Source organism: Penaeus japonicus, unplaced genomic scaffold, assembly GCF_977035675.1.
Source record: "Penaeus japonicus unplaced genomic scaffold, GWHDUDI00000001_assembly GWHDUDI00000030, whole genome shotgun sequence".
Lineage (NCBI taxonomy): Eukaryota > Metazoa > Arthropoda > Malacostraca > Decapoda > Penaeidae > Penaeus > Penaeus japonicus.
In genome coordinates, this window is record NW_028234432.1 from 21,957,370 (window position 1) to 21,981,595 (window position 24,226).

The 24,226-nt window shown below is 33.5% G+C and overlaps 8 non-coding genes across 8 annotated transcripts; 1 reads left to right on the forward strand and 7 right to left on the reverse strand.

Moving 5' to 3' along the window:
- Window positions 1-408: 408 nt before the first annotated feature.
- On the reverse strand, window positions 409-490 carry TRNAS-GCU (transfer RNA serine (anticodon GCU)). Its single transcript has one exon. It is a non-coding gene; the product is annotated as a tRNA-Ser (tRNA).
- Window positions 491-1,836: 1,346 nt separating this feature from the next.
- TRNAS-GCU (transfer RNA serine (anticodon GCU)) lies at window positions 1,837-1,918 on the reverse strand. The gene has a single exon. It is a non-coding gene; the product is annotated as a tRNA-Ser (tRNA).
- Window positions 1,919-5,089: 3,171 nt separating this feature from the next.
- On the reverse strand, window positions 5,090-5,171 carry TRNAS-GCU (transfer RNA serine (anticodon GCU)). Its single transcript has one exon. It is a non-coding gene; the product is annotated as a tRNA-Ser (tRNA).
- A 3,176-nt stretch (window positions 5,172-8,347) lies between these two features.
- Window positions 8,348-8,429, reverse strand: TRNAS-GCU (transfer RNA serine (anticodon GCU)). The gene has a single exon. It is a non-coding gene; the product is annotated as a tRNA-Ser (tRNA).
- Window positions 8,430-11,702: 3,273 nt separating this feature from the next.
- TRNAS-GCU (transfer RNA serine (anticodon GCU)) lies at window positions 11,703-11,784 on the reverse strand. The gene has a single exon. It is a non-coding gene; the product is annotated as a tRNA-Ser (tRNA).
- Window positions 11,785-14,887: 3,103 nt separating this feature from the next.
- On the reverse strand, window positions 14,888-14,969 carry TRNAS-GCU (transfer RNA serine (anticodon GCU)). The gene has a single exon. It is a non-coding gene; the product is annotated as a tRNA-Ser (tRNA).
- A 1,897-nt stretch (window positions 14,970-16,866) lies between these two features.
- TRNAS-GCU (transfer RNA serine (anticodon GCU)) lies at window positions 16,867-16,948 on the forward strand. Its single transcript has one exon. It is a non-coding gene; the product is annotated as a tRNA-Ser (tRNA).
- A 3,093-nt stretch (window positions 16,949-20,041) lies between these two features.
- On the reverse strand, window positions 20,042-20,123 carry TRNAS-GCU (transfer RNA serine (anticodon GCU)). The gene has a single exon. It is a non-coding gene; the product is annotated as a tRNA-Ser (tRNA).
- Window positions 20,124-24,226: the final 4,103 nt, after the last annotated feature.

The following is a 24,226-nucleotide window of genomic DNA, read 5'->3' on the forward strand; positions in this document are numbered from 1 at the left end:
TTCTTTTCTTTTACTTCTTTTTATTTTCTTTTTCTTCTTTTCTTTTCCTTATTCATTTCTTTTTCTTGTTTTCTTTGTCTTTTCTTTGTCCTCGTCATATACAGTACATAAGCCCATGATTCAGTGAACGAGTCAAAAACATTTTTTTATGTATGTGAGATATATGAATATATAGATTTTTTTCCTGTATGTGATATATATATATATATATATATATATATATATATATGTATGTATATATATATATATATATATATATATATATTTACACACAGATATACGCATGCACTTACGCTTTTAAGTTTGTGTGTATATTTGTACGTTTGTGTTGTCCATCAGAAACTGACATATTAGAAGATCTTTTAGGTCGGTTCGTCGAGCCAAAGATACGTCCTTGAGGCAAGAAGTCGACGAGGATGGGATTCGAACCCACGCAGGGAGACCCTATTGGATTAGCAGTCCAACGCCTTAACCACTCGGCCACCTCGTCACACATGTAATGCAAGTCATGAATGAAAGTTATTAATCCGCGTTGACCAAGTGCAGTGGTGTCAGGTACCGACATGTTGACAGATTATGTTATTCTGTTTCATGATCTTATGGGTCGTATATAATGTAATGGTTTAAAAAAAAAAAAACATACTATTTTTCTTTTTCTTTTTTACAGATTGCAGTCAAAAGATAAACAATGGCTCCACGCAATGGAGGTGTTACTTGTATCAACGTTTTCCAAAAAGAAATCCCATTCAGACTTCAAATGATTAAGATTATGAATAATTGTAAATTAATGCAAACCCAAAAATAAACAAACGGTGAGGTGCAGTTTGTACTTTCTTTAATATTAATATAGTATAATATAGATGAAGAAGTACAATTTCTAAAAGAAAAAAATATAAACATAAATTGGTTTGATTATCATCTGTGTTCTTTAAAGACCTCCCTGGCTATTTGTCAGTCCAAACCATCAAGCTCATTATTTATGGAGCTTGTATTTTTCCAGAGGTTCGATAGGCGTGAAGGCCACTTCAATATTTATTGTCCTTTTCCAGAGTTCGATTGGCGAGGTTGCTGCTTCAATCGTTTATTGTACTCTAACGTATGAAGCGCTAATTTCTGAATCAAATAACATTCATAAATTTACTGTTTTTCAACTGTCATAGAAATAAGATATGTTTGAATTCGTCAAATAATTAATTCTGTATTATTTTAAATGTTATTGTAGGCCTATGACTTTCTTCATGTTAACCATAGGCTGCATTAATGTCATTCTCGCTTATTTGCTGTGAATTTTCTTTATTTTGTCATGATCATATGAAAATGAACAGTTGCCATTATTCTGATCACAGGTGTACATGCAAACTAAAATGTCGCCTTAAGTGTTGATTTTTTTGCTGATTTAAAGCCTGAGGAGAGAATCGTCGCTGTAGTTGCCAGTGGACATACCAGTGCTGCCACCACTGGTAAATTTAACATCGTATCTACGATGGTAAGTTCGTAAATACCAGTGAAGTCTGTTTACAATGATAACTACAATTGTAGTTACCAGCGTATTTATCATGGTAAGTGAGTTGATGAATCCAGCCCCTGAACTGTATATGAAAAGTTTTCACATGTTTTTTTTTCTTCATATGCAGTACATAATCCTATGATTCAACAAACGAGTCATAAACATATATCTACATCTACAACTATAACTACATACACATAGACACACACGGTATACTTATGCATATTTGTACGTTTGTATTATTCAATAGCGCACGCTGGAAACTGACATATTGGAAGATTTTTAACGTTGGTTCGTGGAGCCAAAGATACGTTCTTGGGGCAAGAAATCGACGAGGATGGGATTCGAACCCACGCAGGGAGACCCTATTGGATTAGCAGTCCAACGCCTTAACCACTCGGCCACCTCGTCACACATGTAATGCAAGTCATGAATGAAAGTTATTAATCCGCGTTGACCAAGTGCGGTGGTGTCAGGTACCGACATGTTGACAGATTATGTTATTTATCGTTTCAAATAGGTTATTTTTTTTACAGAGTGAATTTAGGTCTAACATTAGTAAATTTTATTTGTCCATAAATAGATAAAAGGTCAGACTGATTAGGGGAGTATGACATCACTAATCAACCATTTCAGTTGACAAAATTATTGCAATTAGATCTCTCAGCTTCTGATTAGTACACTTGCATTGTAATATCATATTGCATTCGAATTGTGCGTACTTCATATGTTCTATTTTTATACATACTATTCGCAAAATGTGTAATGCATTTTCAAAGAAAGGAAATCCAATTTTATTTTTCTTAAGAAGTTGGAAAAATACTGTATGCATTTCACGCGTTTTGAATCGTATCTTTATCAGAACGATTCTTTTAACTTTTCGCACATTTGTCACAATGAACGTTTTTCCATGTACTTAATATCGGCACATTCGCTATTCCAGTTGACGTCACACATACAGGTCATAAAAACAAGGAAAACCCCGCAACAGCCTTCATTACCGTTAGTAGACCTGTTTCAACATTACATCAAGAGAAGGCAACGTCAGACGTCACTCAGGGTGAACGGTTTCGTGAACAGTGTCTTTGCATCTACCACAGCCTTTTCTAGATGTTCAGTTTATTCATTGAATGTAACAATGCGTAGTCGAATTCTTGTCAAACGTAGATTTTACGTATCAATACTGATACAAATTGACTATATGCATTGATTGGTCTTGAATTCCATTTTCTCTCTCTCTCTCTCTCTCTCTCTCTCTCTCTCTCCAAAGAACTCCACATGAAGAAGTTTTCGATGTCCCTGCGGATCCTTCGGCACGAAACGGGTCTATAGTTCAGTGGGTTTTGCTTGCTCTTATATAATGCATAACACGTGCTAGTTTCTATGTTTTCGGTAGCTCCTTTGCTCCATTTTCTAATATTAACAATGATGGCGAGCAGTGTATATATATATATATATATATATATATATATATACATACATACATACATATGTATGTATATATATAAATATACATACATATGTATGTGTATATAAATATGTATATATATGTATATATATATATATATATGTATATATATATATATGTATATATATATATATATATATTTATATATATATATATATAATATATATATAATATATATATATAATATATATATATAATATATATATATATATGATATATATGTGTGTGTATGTACATACATACATACATGCATACATACATACACACACCTCAGATAGTGAGGTGGACATAGGAGGAACGCAAAAGAAAAGAGGAGTAGAAAGACAGGCGAGACGTGTTAATTACTATTGCATCGTGAGGTTATTCAGTCTCACTTATACTTTTCTTTACTATTGTTGCAATGAACTTCGAAGGGTAACTTTTAACGAGTTCAAAACGTTGCGACCAATATTTCCTTCATATTGTGACTATCATTTTTTACATTGACATGCATATCATTCACCTTACACATTATGTCCGTTCGTAGATTTTTTTTTCTTTTTTATCAGATGACCTTTGCAAATGGCCACCATATCAGGGATTAAACACTTAGTTCTTAAGGATTTTAGCAACGTTTCAAGGGTTGGATTCATTCACATACGATTGCAAGGCCTTTACCGGCGGTCAGTTATCAGCACGTTTACCAGTAATGGTAAAGTGGGATTCACAAAGCGATAGCAAGTCGCCTGGTAAATCGACTTTGCGAGCGCTTCACATGATTCTTTAGGCCCCATGATCCCGTGACATGTAAACAAAGCCTGATCCAGCAGCGAAATGATAATATTTCTGTGTAAAATTACTATATAGATTCATTTCCTAGAAAGCATATTCTGTTTCATGATCTTATGGGTCGTATATAATGTAATGATTTAAAAAAAAAACATACTATTTTTCTTTTTCTTTTTTTACAGATTGCAGTCAAAAGATAAACAATGGCTCCACGCAATGGAGGTGTTACTTGTATCAACGTTTTCCAAAAAGAAATCCCATTCAGACTTCAAGATTATGAATAATTGTAAATAAAGTAATGCAAACCCAAAAATAAACAAACGGTGAGGTGCAGTTTGTACTTTCTTTAATATTAATATAGTATGATATAGCTAAAGAAGTACAATTTCTAAAAGAAAAAAATATAAACATAAATTGGTTTGATTATCATCTGTGTTCTTTAAAGACCTCCCTGGCTATTTGTCAGTCCAAACCATCCAGCTCATTATTTATGGAGCTTGTATTTTTCCAGAGGTTCGATAGGCGTGAAGGCCACTTCAATATTTATTGTCCTTTTCCAGAGTTCGATAGGCGAGGTTGCTGCTTCAATCGTTTATTGTACTCTAACGTATGAAGCGCTAATTTCTGAATCAAATAACATTCATAAATTTACTGTTTTTCAACTGTCATAGAAATAAGATATGTTTGAATTCGTCAAATAATTAATTCTATGTATTATTTTAAATGTTATTGTAGGCCTATGACTTTCTTCATGTTAACCATAGGCTGCATTAATGTCATTCTCGCTTATTTGCTGTGAATTTTCTTTATTTTGTCATGATCATATGAAAATGAACAGTTGCCATTATTCTGATCACAGGTGTACATGCAAACTAAAATGTCGCCTTGTGTTGATTTTTTTGCAGATTTAAAGCCTGAGGAGAGAATCGTCGCTGTAGTTGCCAGTGGACATACCAGTGCTGCCACCACTGGTAAATTTAACATCGTATCTACGATGGTAAGTTCGTAAATACCAGTGAAGTCTGTTTACAATGATAACTACAATTGTAGTTACCAGCGTATTTATCATGGTAAGTGAGTTGATGAATCCAGCCCCTGAACTGTATATGAAAAGTTTTCACATGTTTTTTTTCTTCATATGCAGTACATAATCCTATGATTCAACAAACGAGTCATAAACATATATTTACATCTACAACTATAACTACATACACCTAGACACACACGGTATACTTATGCATATTTGTACGTTTGTATTATTCAATAGCGCACGCTGGAAACTGACATATTGGAAGATTTTTAACGCTGGTTCGTGGAGCCAAAGATACGTTCTTGAGGCAAGAAGTCGACGAGGATGGGATTCGAACCCACGCAGGGAGACCCTATTGGATTAGCAGTCCAACGCCTTAACCACTCGGCCACCTCGTCAACACATGTAATGCAAGTCATGAATGAAAGTTATTAATCCGCGTTGACCAAGTGCGGTGGTGTCAGGTACCGACATGTTGACAGATTATGTTATTTATCGTTTCAAATAGGTTATTTTTTTTACAGAGTGAATTTAGGTCTAACATTAGTAAATTTTATTTGTCCATAATTAGATAAAAGGTCAGACTGATTAGGGGAGTATGACATCACTAATCAACCATTTCAGTTGACAAAATTATTGCAATTAGATCTCTCAGCTTCTGATTAGTACACTTGCATTGTAATATCATATTGCATTCGAATTGTGCGTACTTCATATGTTCTATTTTTATATATACTATTCGCAAAATGTGTAATGCATTTGCAAAGAAAGGAAATCCAATTTTATTTTTTTTAAGAAGTCGATAAAATACTGCATGCATTTCACGCGTTTTGAATCATATCTTTATCAGAACGATTCTTATAACTTTACGCACATTTGTCACAATGAACATTTTTCCATGTACTTAATATCGGCACATTCGCTATTCCAGTTGACGTCACACATGCAGGTCATAAAAACAAGGAAAACCCCGCAACAGCCTTCATTACCGTTAGTAGACCTGTTTCAACATTACATCAAGTGAAGGCAACGTCAGACGTCACTCAGGGTGAACGGTTTCGTGAACAGTGTCTTTGCATCTACCACAGCCTTTTCTAGATGTTCAGTTTATTCACTGAATGTAACAATACGTAGTCGAATTCTTGTCAAACGTAGATTTTACGTATCAATACTGATACAAATTGACTATATGCATTGACTGGTCTTGAATTCCATTTTCTCTCTCTCTTGCTCTCTCTCTCTCTCGCTCGCTCTCTCTCTCTCTCTCTCTCTCTCTCTCTCTCTCTCTCTCTCTCCTTCGGCCTCTCTCTCTCTCTCTCTCTCTCCAAAGAACTCCACATGAAGAAGTTTTCGATGTCCCTGCGGATCCTTCGGCACGAAACGGGTCTATAGTTCAGTGGGTTTAGCATGCTCTTATATAATGCATAACACGTGCTAGTTTCTATGTTTTCGGTAGCTCCTTTGCTCCATTTTCTAATATTAACAATGATGGCGAGCAGTATATATATATATATATATATATATATATATATATATATATACATACATATGTATGTATATATATAAATATACATACATATGTATGTGTATATATATATGTATATATATAAATATATATATATATGTATATAAATAATATATAATATATATATGATATATATGTGTGTGTATGTACATACATACATGCATGCATACATACATACACACACACCTCAGATAGTGAGGTGGACATAGGAGGAACGCAAAAGAAAAGAGGAGTAGAAAGACAGGCGAGACGTGTTAATTACTATTGCATCGTGAGGGTATTCAGTCTCACTTATACTTTTCTTTACTATTGTTGCAATGAACTTCGAAGGGTAACTTTTAACGTGTTCGAAACGTTGCGACCTATATTTCCTTCATATTGTGACTATCATTTTTTACATTGACATGCATATCATTCACCTTACACATTATGTCCGTTCGTAGATTTTTTTTTCTTTTTTATCAGATGACCTTTGCAAATGGCCACCATATTAGGGAATAAACACTTAGTTCTTAAGGATTTTAGCAACGTTTCAAGGGTTGGATTCATTCACATACGATTGCAAGGCCTTTACCGGCGGTCAGTTATCAGCACGTTTACCAGTAATGGTAAAGTGGGATTCACAAAGCGATAGCAAGTCGCCTGGTAAATCGACTTTGCGAGCGCTTCACATGATTCTTTAGGCCCCATGATCCCGTGACATGTAAACAAAGCCTGATCCAGCAGCGAAATGATAATATTTCTGTGTAAAATTACTATATAGATTCATTTCCTAGAAAGCATATTCTGTTTCATGATCTTATGGGTCGTATATAATGTAATGGTTAAAAAAAAAAAAAAAAAAAAAACATACTATTTTTCTTTTTCTTTTTTACAGATTGCAGTCAAAAGATAAACAATGGCTCCACGCAATGGAGGTGTTACTTGTATCAACGTTTTCCAAAAAGAAATCCCATTCAGACTTCAAATGATTAAGATTATGAATAATTGTAAATAAATTAATGCAAACCCAAAAATAAACAAACGGTGAGGTGCAGTTTGTACTTTCTTTAATATTAATATAGTATGATATAGGTAAAGAAGTACAATTTCTAAAAAAAAAAAATATAAACATAAATTGGTTTGATTATCATCTGTGTTCTTTAAAGACCTCCCTGGCTATTTGTCAGTCCAAACCATCCAGCTCATTATTTATGGAGCTTGTATTTTTCCAGAGGTTCGATAGGCGTGAAGGCCACTTCAATATTTATTGTCCTTTTCCAGAGTTCAATAGGCGAGGTTGCTGCTTCAATCGTTTATTGTACTCTAACGTATGAAGCGCTAATTTCTGAATCAAATAACATTTATAAATTTACTGTTTTTCAACTGTCATAGAAATAAGATATGTTTGAATTCGTCAAATAATTAATTCTATGTATTATTTTAAATGTTATAGTAGGCCTATGACTTTCTTCATGTTAACCATAGGCTGCATTAATGACATTCTCACTTATTTGCTGTGAATTTTCTTTATTTTGTCATGATCATATGAAAATTAACAGTTGCCATTATTCTGATCACAGGTGTACATGCAAACTAAAATGTCGCCTTAAGTGTTGATTTTTTTGCTGATTTAAAGCCTAAGGAGAGAATCGTCGCTGTAGTTGCCAGTGGACATACCAGTGCTGCCACCACTGGTAAATTTAACAACGTATCTACGATGGTAAGTTCGTAAATACCAGTGAAGTCTGTTTACAATGCTAACTACAATTGTAGTTACCAGCGTATTTATCATGGTAAGTGAGTTGATGAATCCAGCCCCTGAACTGTATATGAAAAGTTTTCACATGTTTTTTTTCTTCATATGCAGTACATAATCCTATGATTCAACGAACGAGTCATAAACATATCTACATCTACAACTATAACTACATACACATAGACACACACGGTATACTTATGCATATTTGTACGTTTGTATTATTCAATAGCGCACGCTGGAAACTGACATATTGGAAGATTTTTAACGCTGGTTCGTGGAGCCAAAGATACGTTCTTGAGGCAAGAAGTCGACGAGGATGGGATTCGAACCCACGCAGGGAGACCCTATTGGATTAGCAGTCCAACGCCTTAACCACTCGGCCACCTCGTCACACATGTAATGCAAGTCATGAATGAAAGTTATTAATCCGCGTTGCCCAAGTGCGGTGGTGTCAGGTACCGACATGTTGATAGATTATGTTATTTATCGTTTCAAATAGGTTATTTTTTTTACAGAGTGAATTTAGGTCTAACATTAGTAAATTTTATTTGTCCATAAATAGATAAAAGGTCAGACTGATTAGGGGAGTATGACATCACTAATCAACCATTTCAGTTGACAAAATTATTGCAATTAGATCTCTCAGCTTCTGATTAGTACACTTGCATTGTAATATCATATTGCATTCGAATTGTGCGTACTTCATATGTTCTATTTTTATATATACTATTTGCAAAATGTGTAATGCATTTTCAAAGAAAGGAAATCCAATTTTATTTTTTTTAAGAAGTCGGAAAAATACTGCATGCATTTCACGCGTTTTGAATCGTATCTTTATCAGAACGATTCTTATAACTTTTCGCACATTTGTCACAATGAACGTTTTTCCATGTACTTAATATCGGCACATTCGCTATTCCAGTTGACGTCACACATGCAGGTCATAAAAACAAGGAAAACCCCGCAACAGCCTTCATTACCGTTAGTAGACCTGTTTCAACATTACATCAAGTGAAGGCAACGTCAGACGTCACTCAGGGTGAACGGTTTCGTGAACAGTGTCTTTGCATCTACCACAGCCTTTTCTAGATGTTCAGTTTATTCACTGAATGTAACAATGCGTAGTCGAATTCTTGTCAAACGTAGATTTTACGTATCAATACTGATACAAATTGACTATATGCATTGACTGGTCTTGAGTTCCATTTTCTCTCTCTCTCTCTCTCTCTCTCTCTCTCTCTCTCTCTCTCTCTCTCTCTCTCTCTCTCTCTCTCTCTCTCTCTCTCTCTCTCTCTCTCTCTCCAAAGAACTCCACATGAAGAAGTTTTCGATGTCCCTGCGGATCCTTCGGCACGAAACGGGTCTATAGTTCAGTGGGTTTTGCTTGCTCTTATATAATGCATAACACGTGCTAGTTTCTATGTTTTCGGTAGCTCCTTTGCTCCATTTTCTAATATTAACAATGATGGCGAGCAGTATATATATATATATATATATATATATATATATATATATATATATATATATATATATATATATACATACATACATACATATGTATGTATATACATATATAAATATACATACATACATATGTATGTGTATATATATATGTATATATATTTATATATGTTTATATATATATATATATATAATATATATATATAATATATATATATAAATATATATATATGTATATAAGTAATATATAATATATATATATGATATATATGTGTGTGTATGTACATACATACATACATGCATGCATGCATACATACACACACACCTCAGATAGTGAGGTGGACATAGGAGGAACGCAAAAGAAAAGAGGAGTAGAGAGACAGGCGAGACGTGTTAATTACTATTGCATCGTGAGGGTATTTAGTCTCACTTATACTTTTCTTTACTATTGTTGCTATGAACTTCGAAGGGTAACTTTTAACGTGTTCGAAACGTTGCGACCTATATTTCCTTCATATTGTGACTATCATTTTTTACATTGACATGCATATCATTCAACTTACACATTATGTCCGTTCGTAGATTTTTTTTTTTTTTTTCTTTTTTATCAGATGACCTTTGCAAATGGCCACCATATTAAGGAATAAACACTTAGTTCTTAAGGATTTTAGCAACGTTTCAAGGGTTAGATTCATTCACATACGATTGCAAGGCCTTTACCGGCGGTCAGTTATCAGCACGTTTACCAGTAATGGTAAAGTGGGATTCACAAAGCGATAGCAAGTCGCCTGGTAAATCGACTTTGCGAGCGCTTCACATGATTCTTTAGGCCCCATGATCCCGTGACATGTAAACAAAGCCTGATCCAGCAGCGAGATTTTCATGTTTCAAGAAAGAAATGATAATATTTCTGTGTAAAATTACTATATAGATTCATTTCCTAGAAAGCATATTCTGTTTCATGATCTTATGGGTCGTATATAATGTAATGGTTTTAAAAAAAACATACTATTTTTCTTTTTCTTTTTTACAGATTGCAGTCAAAAGATAAACAATGGCTCCACGCAATGGAGGTGTTACTTGTATCAACGTTTTCCAAAAAGAAATCCCATTCAGACTTCAAATGATTAAGATTATGAATAATTGTAAATAAATTAATGCAAACCCAAAAATAAACAAACGGTGAGGTGCAGTTTGTACTTTCTTTAATATTAATATAGTATGATATAGATAAAGAAGTACAATTTCTAAAAGAAAAAAATATAAACATAAATTGGTTTGATTATCATCTGTGTTCTTTAAAGACCTCCCTGGCTATTTGTCAGTCCAAACCATCAAGCTCATTATTTATGGAGCTTGTATTTTTCCAGAGGTTCGATAGGCGTGAAGGCCACTTCAATATTTATTGTCCTTTTCCAGAGTTCGATAGGCGAGGTTGCTTCAATTGTTTATTGTACTCTAACGTATGAAGCGCTAATTTCTGAATCAAATAACATTCATAAATTTACTGTTTTTCAACTGTCATACAAATAAGATATGTTTGAATTCGTCAAATAATTAATTCTGTATTATTTTAAATGTTATTGTAGGCCTATGACTTTCTTCATGTTAACCATAGGCTGCATTAATGTCATTCTCGCTTATTTGCTGTGAATTTTCTTTATTTTGTCATGATCATATGAAAATGAACAGTTGCCATTATTCTGATCACAGGTGTACATGCAAACTAAAATGTCGCCTTAAGTGTTGATTTTTTTGCTGATTTAAAGCCTGAGGAGAGAATCGTCGCTGTAGTTGCCAGTGGACATACCAGTGCTGCCACCACTGGTAAATTTAACATCGTATCTACGATGGTAAGTTCGTAAATACCAGTGAAGTCTGTTTACAATGATAACTACAATTGTAGTTACCAGCGTATTTATCATGGTAAGTGCGTTGATGAATCCAGCCCCTGAACTGTATATGAAAAGTTTTCACATGTTTTTTTTCTTCATATGCAGTACATAATCCTATGATTCAACAAACGAGTCATAAACATATATCTACATCTACAACTATAACTACATACACATAGACACACACGGTATACTTATGCATATTTGTACGTTTGTATTATTCAATAGCGCACGCTGGAAACTGACATATTGGAAGATTTTTAACGCTGGTTCGTGGAGCCAAAGATACGTTCTTGAAGCAAGAAGTCGACGAGGATGGGATTCGAACCCACGCAGGGAGACCCTATTGGATTAGCAGTCCAACGCCTTAACCACTCGGCCACCTCGTCACACATGTAATGCAAGTCATAAATGAAAGTTATTAATCCGCGTTGACCAAGTGCGGTGGTGTCAGGTACCGACATGTTGACAGATTATGTTATTTATCGTTTCAAATAGGTTATTTTTTTTACAGAGTGAATTTAGGTCTAACATTAGTAAATTTTATTTGTCCATAAATAGATAAAAGGTCAGACTGATTAGGGGAGTATGACATCACTAATCAACCATTTCAGTTGACAAAATTATTGCAATTAGATCTCTCAGCTTCTGATTAGTACACTTGCATTGTAATATCATATTGCATTCGAATTGTGCGTACTTCATATGTTCTATTTTTATATATACTATTCGCAAAATGTGTAATGCATTTGCAAAGAAAGGAAATCCAATTTTATTTTTTTTAAGAAGTCGGAAAAATACTGCATGCATTTCACGCGTTTTGAATCGTATCTTTATCAGAACGATTCTTATAACTTTTCGCACATTTGTCACAATGAACGTTTTTCCATGTACTTAATATCGGCACATTCGCTATTCCAGTTGACGTCACACATACAGGTCATAAAAACAAGGAAAACCCCGCAACAGCCTTCATTACCGTTAGTAGACCTGTTTCAACATTACATCAAGAGAAGGCAACGTCAGACGTCACTCAGGGTGAACGGTTTCGTGAACAGTGTCTTTGCATCTACCACAGCCTTTTCTAGATGTTCAGTTTATTCACTGAATGTAACAATGCGTAGTCGAATTCTTGTCAAACGTAGATTTTACGTATCAATACTGATACAAATTGACTATATGCATTGACTGGTCTTGAATTCCATTTTCTCTCTCTCTCTCTCTCTCTCTCTCTCTCTCTCTCTCTCTCTCTCTCTCTCTCTCTCTCTCTCTCTCTCTCTCTCTCTCTCCAAAGAACTCCACATGAAGAAGTTTTCGATGTCCCTGCGGATCCTTCGGCACGAAACGGGTCTATAGTTCAGTGGGTTTTGCTTGCTCTTATATAATGCATAACACGTGCTAGTTTCTATGTTTTCGGTAGCTCCTTTGCTCCATTTTCTAATATTAACAATGATGGCGAGCAGTATATATATATATATATATATATATATATATATATATATATATATATATATATATTTATATATATATGTATCTATATATATATATATATATACATACATACATACATTATATATATGTATTATATATATAAATTGAAATATACATACATACATATGTATGTGTATATATATATGTATATATGTTTATATATATAATATATATATATAATATATATATAAATATATATGTCTATAAATAATATATAATATATCTATATGATATATTTATGTGTGTGTATGTACATACATACATGCATGCATACATACATACACACACCTCAGATAGTGAGGTGGACATAGGAGGAACGCAAAAGAAAAGAGGAGTAGAAAGACAGGCGAGACGTGTCAATTACTATTGCATCGTGAGGGTATTTAGTCTCACTTATACTTTTCTTTACTATTGTTGCAATGAACTTCGAAGGGTAACTTTTAACGTGTTCGAAACGTTGCGACCTATATTTCCTTCATATTGTGACTATCATTTTTTACATTGACATGCATATCACTTATCAGCACGTTTACCAGTAATGGTAAAGTGGGATTCGCAAAGCGATAGCAAGCCACCTGGTAAATCGACTTTGCGAGCGCTTCACATGATTCTTTAGGCCCCATGATCCCGTGACATGTAAACAAAGCCTGATCCAGCAGCGAGATTTTCGTTTCAAGAAAGAAATGATAATATTTCTGTGTAAAATTACTATATATATTCATTTCCTAGAAAGCATATTCTGTTTCATGATCTTGAGGATCGTATATAATCTAATGGTTTAAAAAAAAAAACATGCTATTTTTCCTTTTCCTTTTTATAGATTGCAGTCAAAAGATAAACAATGGCTCCACGCAATGGAGGTGTTATTTGTATCAGCGTTTTCCAAAAAGAAATCTCATTCAGACTGCAAATGATTAAGATTATGAATAATTGTATATGAATTAATGTAAACCCAAAAATAAACAAACGGTGAGGTGCAGTTTGTACTTTCTTTAATATTGATATAGTATGACATAGATAAAGAAGTGCAATTTATAAAAGAAAAAAAATATAAACAAATTGTTTTGATTATTATGTATGTTCTTAAATTTAAAGACCTCCCTGGCTATTTGTCAGTCCAAACTATCCAGCTCATTATTTGTGGAGCTTGTATTTTTCCAGAGGTTTCGATAAGCGTGAAGGCCACTTCAATATTTATTGTCCTTTTCCAGAGTTCGATAGGCGAGGTTGCTGCTTCAATCGTTTATTGTACTCTAACGTATGAAGCGCTAATTTCTGAATCAAATAACATTCATATATTTACTGTTTTTCAACTGTCATAGAAATAAGATATGTTTGAATTCGTCAAATAATTAATTCTATGTATTATTGTAAATGTTATTGTAGGCCTATAACTTTCTGCATGTTAACCATAGGCTGCATAACTGTCATTCTCGCTTATTTCCTATGAATTTTCTTTATTTTTGTCATGATCATATGAAAATGAACAGTTGCCATAATTCTGATCATAGGTGTACATGCAAACTAAAATGTCGCCTTAAGTGTTGATTTTTTTGCTGATTTAAAGCCTGAGGAGAGAATCGTCGCTGTAGTTGCCAGTGGACATACCAGTGCTGCCACCACTGGTAAATTTAACATCGTATCTACGATGGTAAGTTCGTAAATACCAGTGAAGTCTGTTTACAATGCTAACTACAATTGTAGTTACCAGCGTATTTATCATGGTAAGTGAGTTGATGAATCCAGCCCCTGAACTGTATATGAAAAGTTTTCACATGTGTTTTTTTCTTCATATGCAGTACATAATCCTATGATTCAACGAACGAGTCATAAACATATATCTACATCTACAACTATAACTACATACCCATAGACACACACGGTATACTTATGCATATTTGTACGTTTGTATTATTCAATAGCGCACGCTGGAAACTGACATATTGGAAGATTTTTAACGCTGGTTCGTGGAGCCAAAGATACGTTCTTGAGGCAAGAAGTCGACGAGGATGGGATTCGAACCCACGCAGGGAGACCCTATTGGATTAGCAGTCCAACGCCTTAACCACTCGGCCACCTCGTCACATATGAAAAGGAAGATATGAATGAAAATCATTTATTAATCCGGTTTGACCACGTGCGATGGTTTCCTAGTCTGCTCGTAAAGATATCGCGTCGAAGATGAGATGTGCAAGTATCAGGTACTGACATAAAGGCAGATTGTTATTTGTCGTTTCACTGTTTATTTGTATTCTTTTCCGTTATTTATTGGTTTAGAAGACAGTCCCTAATTATATAAATTTTACTATTTGTAACAAACATACATATCAAGCAAGTACATGTATGTTTTCATGGACTTTTTTTTTTTTTTTTCTTACCGAGAATGAATTTTGATCTAACATTAGTAATATTCTTTGAAATTTACTTTAAAAAGAGAGAGACATTCTTCAGCCTAATCATATCTCCGTCCAGTGATGGCGAAAAGGAAGTCGTAATCACACTTACAATAACATAAACGATTGTTATTCAGCTGTGCTGTTAGTCCTGTTTGTCATTATAATTGATATCAGTTATTTATGTTTTACCAACACCAAACTGTTTCAGAATTATCTCTCACGAGTTAAGAGTGACTTGTAGACGGGATGGGAGAGGGGGGGGGATAACCAGTAAGGAGGATCATTATTTCACTCTATATTTAATTCACATACAATAAGAAATCGTTTTTGTTTTTGTATCCTGTTTTTAGTATAATATTCTAGAAGTCAGACACATATGGGGTTATTACAAAAGAAACAGATCATGGAGTCAAAACTATAAGGTACTAACAGTAGCAATGTACGATTTGATAGAATATATATTTCAATATATTACAGCAACTTTCAGATGTTTATTATATGCACCTTTAGTCACACAATATCTATCAGTGTAGGAGTCGAAATCTTGCCATAGAGGCATGACCACTTCTTCCGCAACGCTTGCAACAAATTGTGATATGTTATTTCCAATAATTTTTGGTTTTGTGGTTATCAGTATTGATACGTAAAATGTACGTTTGACAAGAATTCGACTACGCATTGATACATCCAGTGAACATCTTGAACATCTAGAAGAGGTTGTAGTAGATGTAAAGACACTGTTCATAAAACTGTTCACCCTGAGTGACGTCTGACGTTGCCTTCACTGATGTAATGTTGAAACAGGTCTTGTAACGGTAATGAAGGCTGTTTCGGGTTTTTCCTTGTCTTTGTGAGCTGTGTGCGTGACGTCAACTGGAACAGCGAATGTGTCGATATTCAGTACATAAAAAAACAACGTTCATTGTGACAAATGTACGAAAAGTTATGAATAAGACTCGTTATGATAGAGGCATGATTCGAAACACGTGAAATACATAGAGTATCTTTTTCGACTTCCTTTTTTAAATTTACAAATGGATTTCCTTTCTCTGAAATGTGCATTGCACATTTTGCGTGTGATATGTATGGAAATAGAGCATATGAAGTACATACAGTTTGAATGCAATCTTGCATTACAATGCAAGCATATTAATCAGAAGCTGAGATATCCAGTTGCACAATCATTTTGTTAACTAAAATGGTTAATTAGTGACGTCATACTCCCCCAATTAGTTTGACTTTTTTATCTATATATGGGCAAGTAAAATTTCGAAGAATAATATTAATGTTAGATCTAAATTCACTCAAAAAATAGTCCATGAAAATATATGTGTATGTTTGTTACATATGGTAAAAAATATATAATTAGGGACTCCTCTAGACCAATAAATACCAGAAAAGAATAGTCAATTAACCTTTAAAAATTAACAGTGAAACGACAAATAACAATCTGCCTTTATGTCAGTACCTGATGCTTGCACATCATCTTCGACGCGATATCTTTACGAGCAGACTAGGAAACCACCGCACGTGATCAACGCAGATTAATTAATAATTTTCATTCATAAATTTTCTTGCACATGTGACGAGGTGGCCGAGTGGTTAAGGCGTTGGACTGCTAATCCAATAGGGTCTCCCTGCGTGGGTTCGAATCCCATCCTCGTCGACTTCTTGCCTCAAGAACGTATCTTTGGCTCCACGAACCGGCGTTAAAAATCTTCCAAAATGTCAGTTTCCGGCGTGCGCTACTGAACAATACAAACGTACAAATATACGTAAAAAATCAAGTATACCGTGTGTATGTGTGTGTATGTATATGTATATGTATATGTGTATGTATATATATACATATATATGGTTATGACTCTTTCGTAGAATCATAGAATTATGTACTGCATATGAAGAAAAAAAAACTTCTCATATACAGCTCAGGGGCTGGATTCATCAACGCACTTACCATGATAAATACGCTGGTAACTACAATTATGATTGTAAACAGACTGCACTGGTATTTACAAACAACTTACCATCGTAGATACAATGTTAAATTTACCAATGGTGGCAGCACTGGTATGTTCACTGGCAACTACAGCGACGACTCTCTCCTCAGGCTTTAAATCAGCAACAATTCAACACTTAAGGCGACACTTTAGTTTGCATGTACACCTGTGATCAGAATAATGGCAACTGTTCATTTTCATAAGATCATGACAAAAATAAAGGAAATTCACAGCAAATAAGTGAGAATGACATTTACGCAGCCTGGGGTAAACATGCAGAAAGTCATAGACCTACAATAACATTTAAAATAAAACATAGAATTAATAATTTGACGAATTCAAACATATCTTATTTCTATGGCAGTTGAAAAAAGTAAATATATAGATACATAAATGTTATTTGACTCAGAAATTAGCGATTCATACGTTAGAGTACAATAAACGATTGAAGCAGCAACCTCGCCTATCGAACTCTGGAAAAGGACAATAAATATTGAAGTGGCCTTCACGCCTATCGAACCTCTGGAAAAATACAAGCTCCATAAATAATGAACTGGTTGGTTTGGACTGATAAATAGCCAGGGAAGTCTTTAAAGAACATAGATAATAATGATAAACCAATTTATGTTTATAATTTTTTTCTTTTTTATTTCATAAATTGCACTTTTTGATCTGTATCATATTATATTTATATTGAAGAAAGTACAAACTGCACCACACTGTTTGTTTATTTTTGTGTTTGCAATAGTTTATATACAATTATTCATAATCTTATTCATTTGAAGTTTGAATGAGATTTCTTTTTGGAAAACGCTGATGCAAATAACACCTCCATTGCGTGGAGCCATTGTTTATCTTTGGACTACAATCTGTAAAAAAGAAAAAGAAAAATAGTATGTTTTTTTTAAACCATTAGATTATATACGATCCATAAGATCATGAAACAGAGTATGCTTTCTAGGAAATGAATATTTATAGTAATTTTACACAGAAATCTTTATCATTTCTTGAAACATGGAAATTTCGCTGCTGGATCAGGCTTTGTTTACATGTCATGGGGCATAAAGAATCATGTGAAGCGCTCGCAAAGTCGATTTACCAGGCGACTTGCTATCGCTTTGCGAATCCCACTTTACCATTACTGGTAAACGTGCTGATGAGGGACCGCCGGTCAATGCCTTGCAATCGTATGTGAATGAATCCAACCCCTGAAACGCTGCTAAAATCCTTAAGAACTAAGTGTTTACTCACTAATATGTAATTCAACTGCTGGCTATTTGCAAAGGTCATCTGATTTAAAAAAAAATAAATTAATTAAAAAAAAAACCAACACAATGTGTAAGGTGAATGATATGCATGTCAATGTAAAAAATGATAGTCACAATATGAAGGAAATATAGGTCGCAACGTTTCGAACACGTTAAAAGTTACCCTTCGAAATTCATTGCAACAATAGTAAAGAAAAGTATAAATGAGACTGAATACCCTCACGACGCAATAGTAATTAACACGTCTCAATTGTCTCTCTCCTCCTCTTTTTTTTTTTTTTTTTTTTTTTTTTTTTTGCGTTTCTCCTGTGTCCACCTCACTATCTGCCTGTATGGTTGCCTTTCTGTCACACACACACAATCAAGCATACACACACAATAAATAAATGTGTGTGTGCGCATATGTGTATGTATGTATGCATATATGTGTGTATACATACATATATATGTATATATACGTATATGTGTGTGTATGTATGTATGTGTATGTATATGTATATATATATATATATGTGTGTATACATATATATCTATATATACATATATATGTATATATACGTATATGTATGTATACACATATATGTATATATACATTTATATGTATATACATATATATGTGTATATACATAGCTATGTGTAAATACATAATATACATACAGTATATATGTGTATATACATATATATATGTGTATATGCATATATATATATATATGTGTATATACATATATATGTATATATACATATATGTATAAGTACATATATATATACATATATATACATATATGTATATATACATATATATACATATATATGTACATATATATGTATATATATGCATATATGCATATATATATACATTATTAATAACACTGCCACTAAAAGAAAGGAAAAACTTTGCGACGTTTCGAACTTTTTCATGAAAGTTCCTCTTCAGGCGAAAGCAATCCAAAAAATGATTTCATTTTTTGGATTGCTTTCGCCTGAAGAGGAACTTTCATGAAAAAGTTCGAAACGTCGCAAGTTTTTCCTTTCTTTTAGTGGCAGTGTTATTAATTCTGTTATGTGCATGTTACTGTGTTTTTTTGTTTTGTTTTTTTCATATATATACATGTTTATATATATACACATATATACACATGTACACACACACACATGCACATGTACACACACACACACACACACACACACACACACACACACACACACACACACACACACACACACACACACACACACACACACACACACACACACACACACACACACACGCGCACGCACGCACACGCATACGCACGTACGTACTTATAAATGTGTGCGTGTCCGTGCATGTGTGTTTGTTTGTTTATTTATTTGCTTGCGTGTTTGCGAACATTTACATTGGTACAAGAGTACGTTCAACAATCGGAAGTTTCAGTTGCAATTTCAGTGGCAGGTAACGTATATGAAGCGAGTGCTTTCAGTACTGGAATTTCTTGGAAAAAATCATGAGTCCGACGAGGATGGGATTCGAACCCACGCAGGGAGACCCTATTGGATTAGCAGTCCAACGCCTTAACCACTCGGCCACCTCGTCCTTATAATGAGAAAGAAATCAATTATCAAATATATACAGAAATAAATATGATACTTTACATCCTGGGCCGATCAATCCTGTTTAGTTTCTTAGTCTTATGCCACTCTATATTTCAATCTTGTGAAAACTGATAATGTTCGTTGTGAAAAATTATGACACCCCCCCCCCTCCTACTTCCCCAGTTAAAAATCCTGTTTATATCTGTAGGTTATGTGTTTTATTCTTGATATTGGTCATTATTATCTTAATCATAACCCATATCTCAGACTAGCTTCCAATATTGATAAATATATTGATGAGAACGAAACAATTATATATGAACTGTCATGTCATATTGACTGGAAATACCAATTGTACCCTAAGACTAGATAACCGAAGATGTTAATTACGATATGTATTAAAACCACTGCCCTTTAATTTTCAATCTGAAGGCAGTGCTTTCAAGTAATAGATGAAGTGTAATGAAAGCAACACCCAAATACCCCAAGCCGATTGACATTCAATGTAAATTAAAAGGCATTACCTGTTATTAAGACTCGATTACCAAACATCCTTTAACTGTAATCTACGTAATCACTTCAGCGAAAACCGTTTATTTCCATTCCTTTTTTCTCATACCGTTTCAACTAAATTTGTTTTTCAGCTTATATATAATTTCCAAGTTTAAAAATATAAGTTTAATAATGATTCAGTCTTATTAACATTGCCTTACATGTTCACGTAAATTTTTGTAAAAGATTTGTTTGCCAAGATTTTGCAAGAGTTATAAAAAATTGATATCACGGAATTCATCTGTTGCAAGTCGGACTTTGAAGAGAGAGTATTTACGTGCCAGTACTAAGCCTGGATATAGGGAGGGGGGGCAGAATGGGAATGTGTCCTTAAATAAAGGGATGCGCACAGGAAGATATTTACTTCTTTTTTTAAATAAATGAAACTTATTACTTACATTGTACTCATTCAATCCCATCATGTTACTCAGTTTGCTGCACCTTGTTATTCTAGATTGATAAAATACAGGAAAAAATGTGTATACAAAAATTCTGCACTGGCCATCCTACTTAGAAGGAATAAGCCAGGAGAAAATTGTTGCTGATTAAATCACTTTGCCCTCTTATGAATGAAGCAAAGATATTATAGACATCTAAATTAATGCCTCAGGAAAATCCTATTAATTGATGAATTGTACCTCACACTGTACACTTACCTGCTTGAGTACAGGTCTCTCTTTTTCTTAGATTTTGGAAGTTGTTGCATACCTCAGGTCCATGAATGTAATTGTCTACAAAGTGCACAAGTTTCTTCCCTTATTTGGCGAACGAGGACCGAAACTTGTGACGTTCGATTATTTAGGGGCTACAGGTGTTTATTTTCATATTATGATTATTAGTAGATATTTTAGATGTGGGCTAGAAAGAGAATTGGAAGGGGGTATTTGCCATCCCTACTCACCTTCTCGAAAGCCCTACTCACCAAAGTCCGAACTTATTGTGGCATTTAAAGAAGACCCCTTTCCGGAATGACCCATTTGGGATTAATTGGCCAGTGTCTGCGATATTTGTTTTCTTCGACATTTGAATTCAGTGTTATTTCTTAACTTTCTAAGTATGGGTTTAACATGCCTTTGGTTATTCGCTTTTCTTTATTAGTGTTCCAATAATTTCTTTTGAAATATTCCACTCTTAATTACCAATAGATCATTCTCATCACGGAATTTGCTTTGGGAAAGATATTCTCACTCCTTTGGTAACTTTTTGACGATTAACCTACTGATTCATTTATTTGAAATTTATTTATTAACAGCCAAGGCCATCGTCACCATCAACAAAGAATGAATACACACTGACTCTGCATTGTGTCAGTGCTAAAGCTTTGTCTGGGAAGGTAGGTGTTGATACGTAGGCTTTTTTTCTTTCAATCTGGTTATTTTTACAATAGAGATATGATCATCTATCGTCGTTGTTACATTCATTGCCATCATTATTATCTTTATTTGATTTATGCATTTTGCGTAATTGAGTTGGGCATTTTAATGAGCTTATTACAGGATGCACCTTCGAAGATTGATATGCATGACCACTATCCTTGACTACTTCATTATTAAATCATATATAATAAGTTTGATTATGGCTCATTTGATTATTTGCATCCTGCAACTTTATTAAGGTTATCCTCATTCAAAGCAAGTAAGCTCATCAAAGATAATCAACATAATGACACATAATGAAGACACCCAAGGCAGGAAAAATATAAGACACAATGAACACGTCAAATGATATATTCAGCACCAACAAAACTTACTGTAGAGGGCAAAGTAGGTGATATGTATATTATAGGAACAACCTAGTTTGATATCGAGGCAAAGGTCATAGTATGTGAGTAGGCAAGAATATATCAATAAAGAACAAGGTCGTATTTGACAGCAATATCAGCTCAACAAGTCACGTCAAACAGGAAACTCTGAACACGAGGGAGACACATGCTAATTCAGAATGCAGTGAACTAAACCAGTTGTCTTTAAACGTTTTTGATTTCAAAACGGTTTTGTAGCTTGCATTTCGTTCACGATACGAGTGAACGTCTATCATACATGACAGAATCAATAAGGTTTACATCTCCCTTATTCTGGCATGAGAAACATACACTTAAATAATTACGACATTTATTGAGGGATTTCATATCAAACTCTATATCTTTATGAGGCGCAGTAACCTATTAACAACAAGCTCCTGTGCTTATAGACATGAAATCTAAAGAAACAGAACTTTTTTTTTAAATTGACCCATAAGAAGGAACACCAAATCAGGAATTATATTTATCTAGACGAGGAACCTTGATAACCAATATTTCAAGGTAATTAGATGCCGATTCTGAAGAAGAAAAGAATACCGACCCATACAAACCTTTCGATGGGCTTATCATTTCTCACCAAGTATGCTTGCCGTTTGTAATTTGTATACTTTTCAACGTGGAAACGGAAAGGAATGTATCCACCACAGTTTGCAATGGGTGTGGTGATTGTGCAGATACAGTTGAAGAACCGAATGAGAAGAAGTCTAATGTTTGAAATAATTAATATTAATCATGAATAGCTTCTTTTATCTCCTTTTGTTTCAGCAATATCCAATTTATATGTACATTTGAACTTCCCTTTTTTCACTACAACAAATGATGTCATTACCGGTAATCTCAAAATTCCACTGTGAAAACAAGCGTTATTACCAGCAATGAAATTTAAAGGGATTAATTGGGAGAACAAACACCCAAAATCATTTGTTTTAGTACGATCCACTTCCCCATATGTGTAACGAGACCATTTAACCCGTTGAAAGGACCAAATTGCTCAATTACTAGGTCCCATTATTTAGAAAACAAAGTAAGAACAAAGAAAGACAAGAAGTAGCAAATACACTGTAAGGTATCAACCCTTTCATGGAATGTTTCTCTGCCTTTGTCTGTATTTTGATAGTTGTGTGCGCCTAGAGGAAACGGCCTTTTGTTTGTCCTGTATTATGTCGCACATAAGGCATTTAGCCTTGCAAGCTTACATTAATGATGTTAGTAAATATTGGCCATTCTTATCATACAAATAGTCATGATCATATTGTGTGTGTGCGTGTATGTATAATGTATATACATGTATATACCTATATATATATATATATATATATATATATATATATATATATATATATATATATATATATATATATGTATGTATGTATATATATATATATATATATATATATATATATATTATATATGTATATATATATATATATATATATATATTATAGTATATATATATATATATATATATTATATATATATATGTATATGTATATATATATATATATATGTGTGTATATATATATATATGTATATACATATATATATGTGTGTGTGTGTGTATGCATGTATACATATATATATATATATATATATATATATATATATATATATATATATATATACAGTATATTAATATATGTATATATACATATATATATACATATATGTATATATATATTTATATATATATATAATATATATACATATATATACATATATATACATATATATATATATATATACATATATAA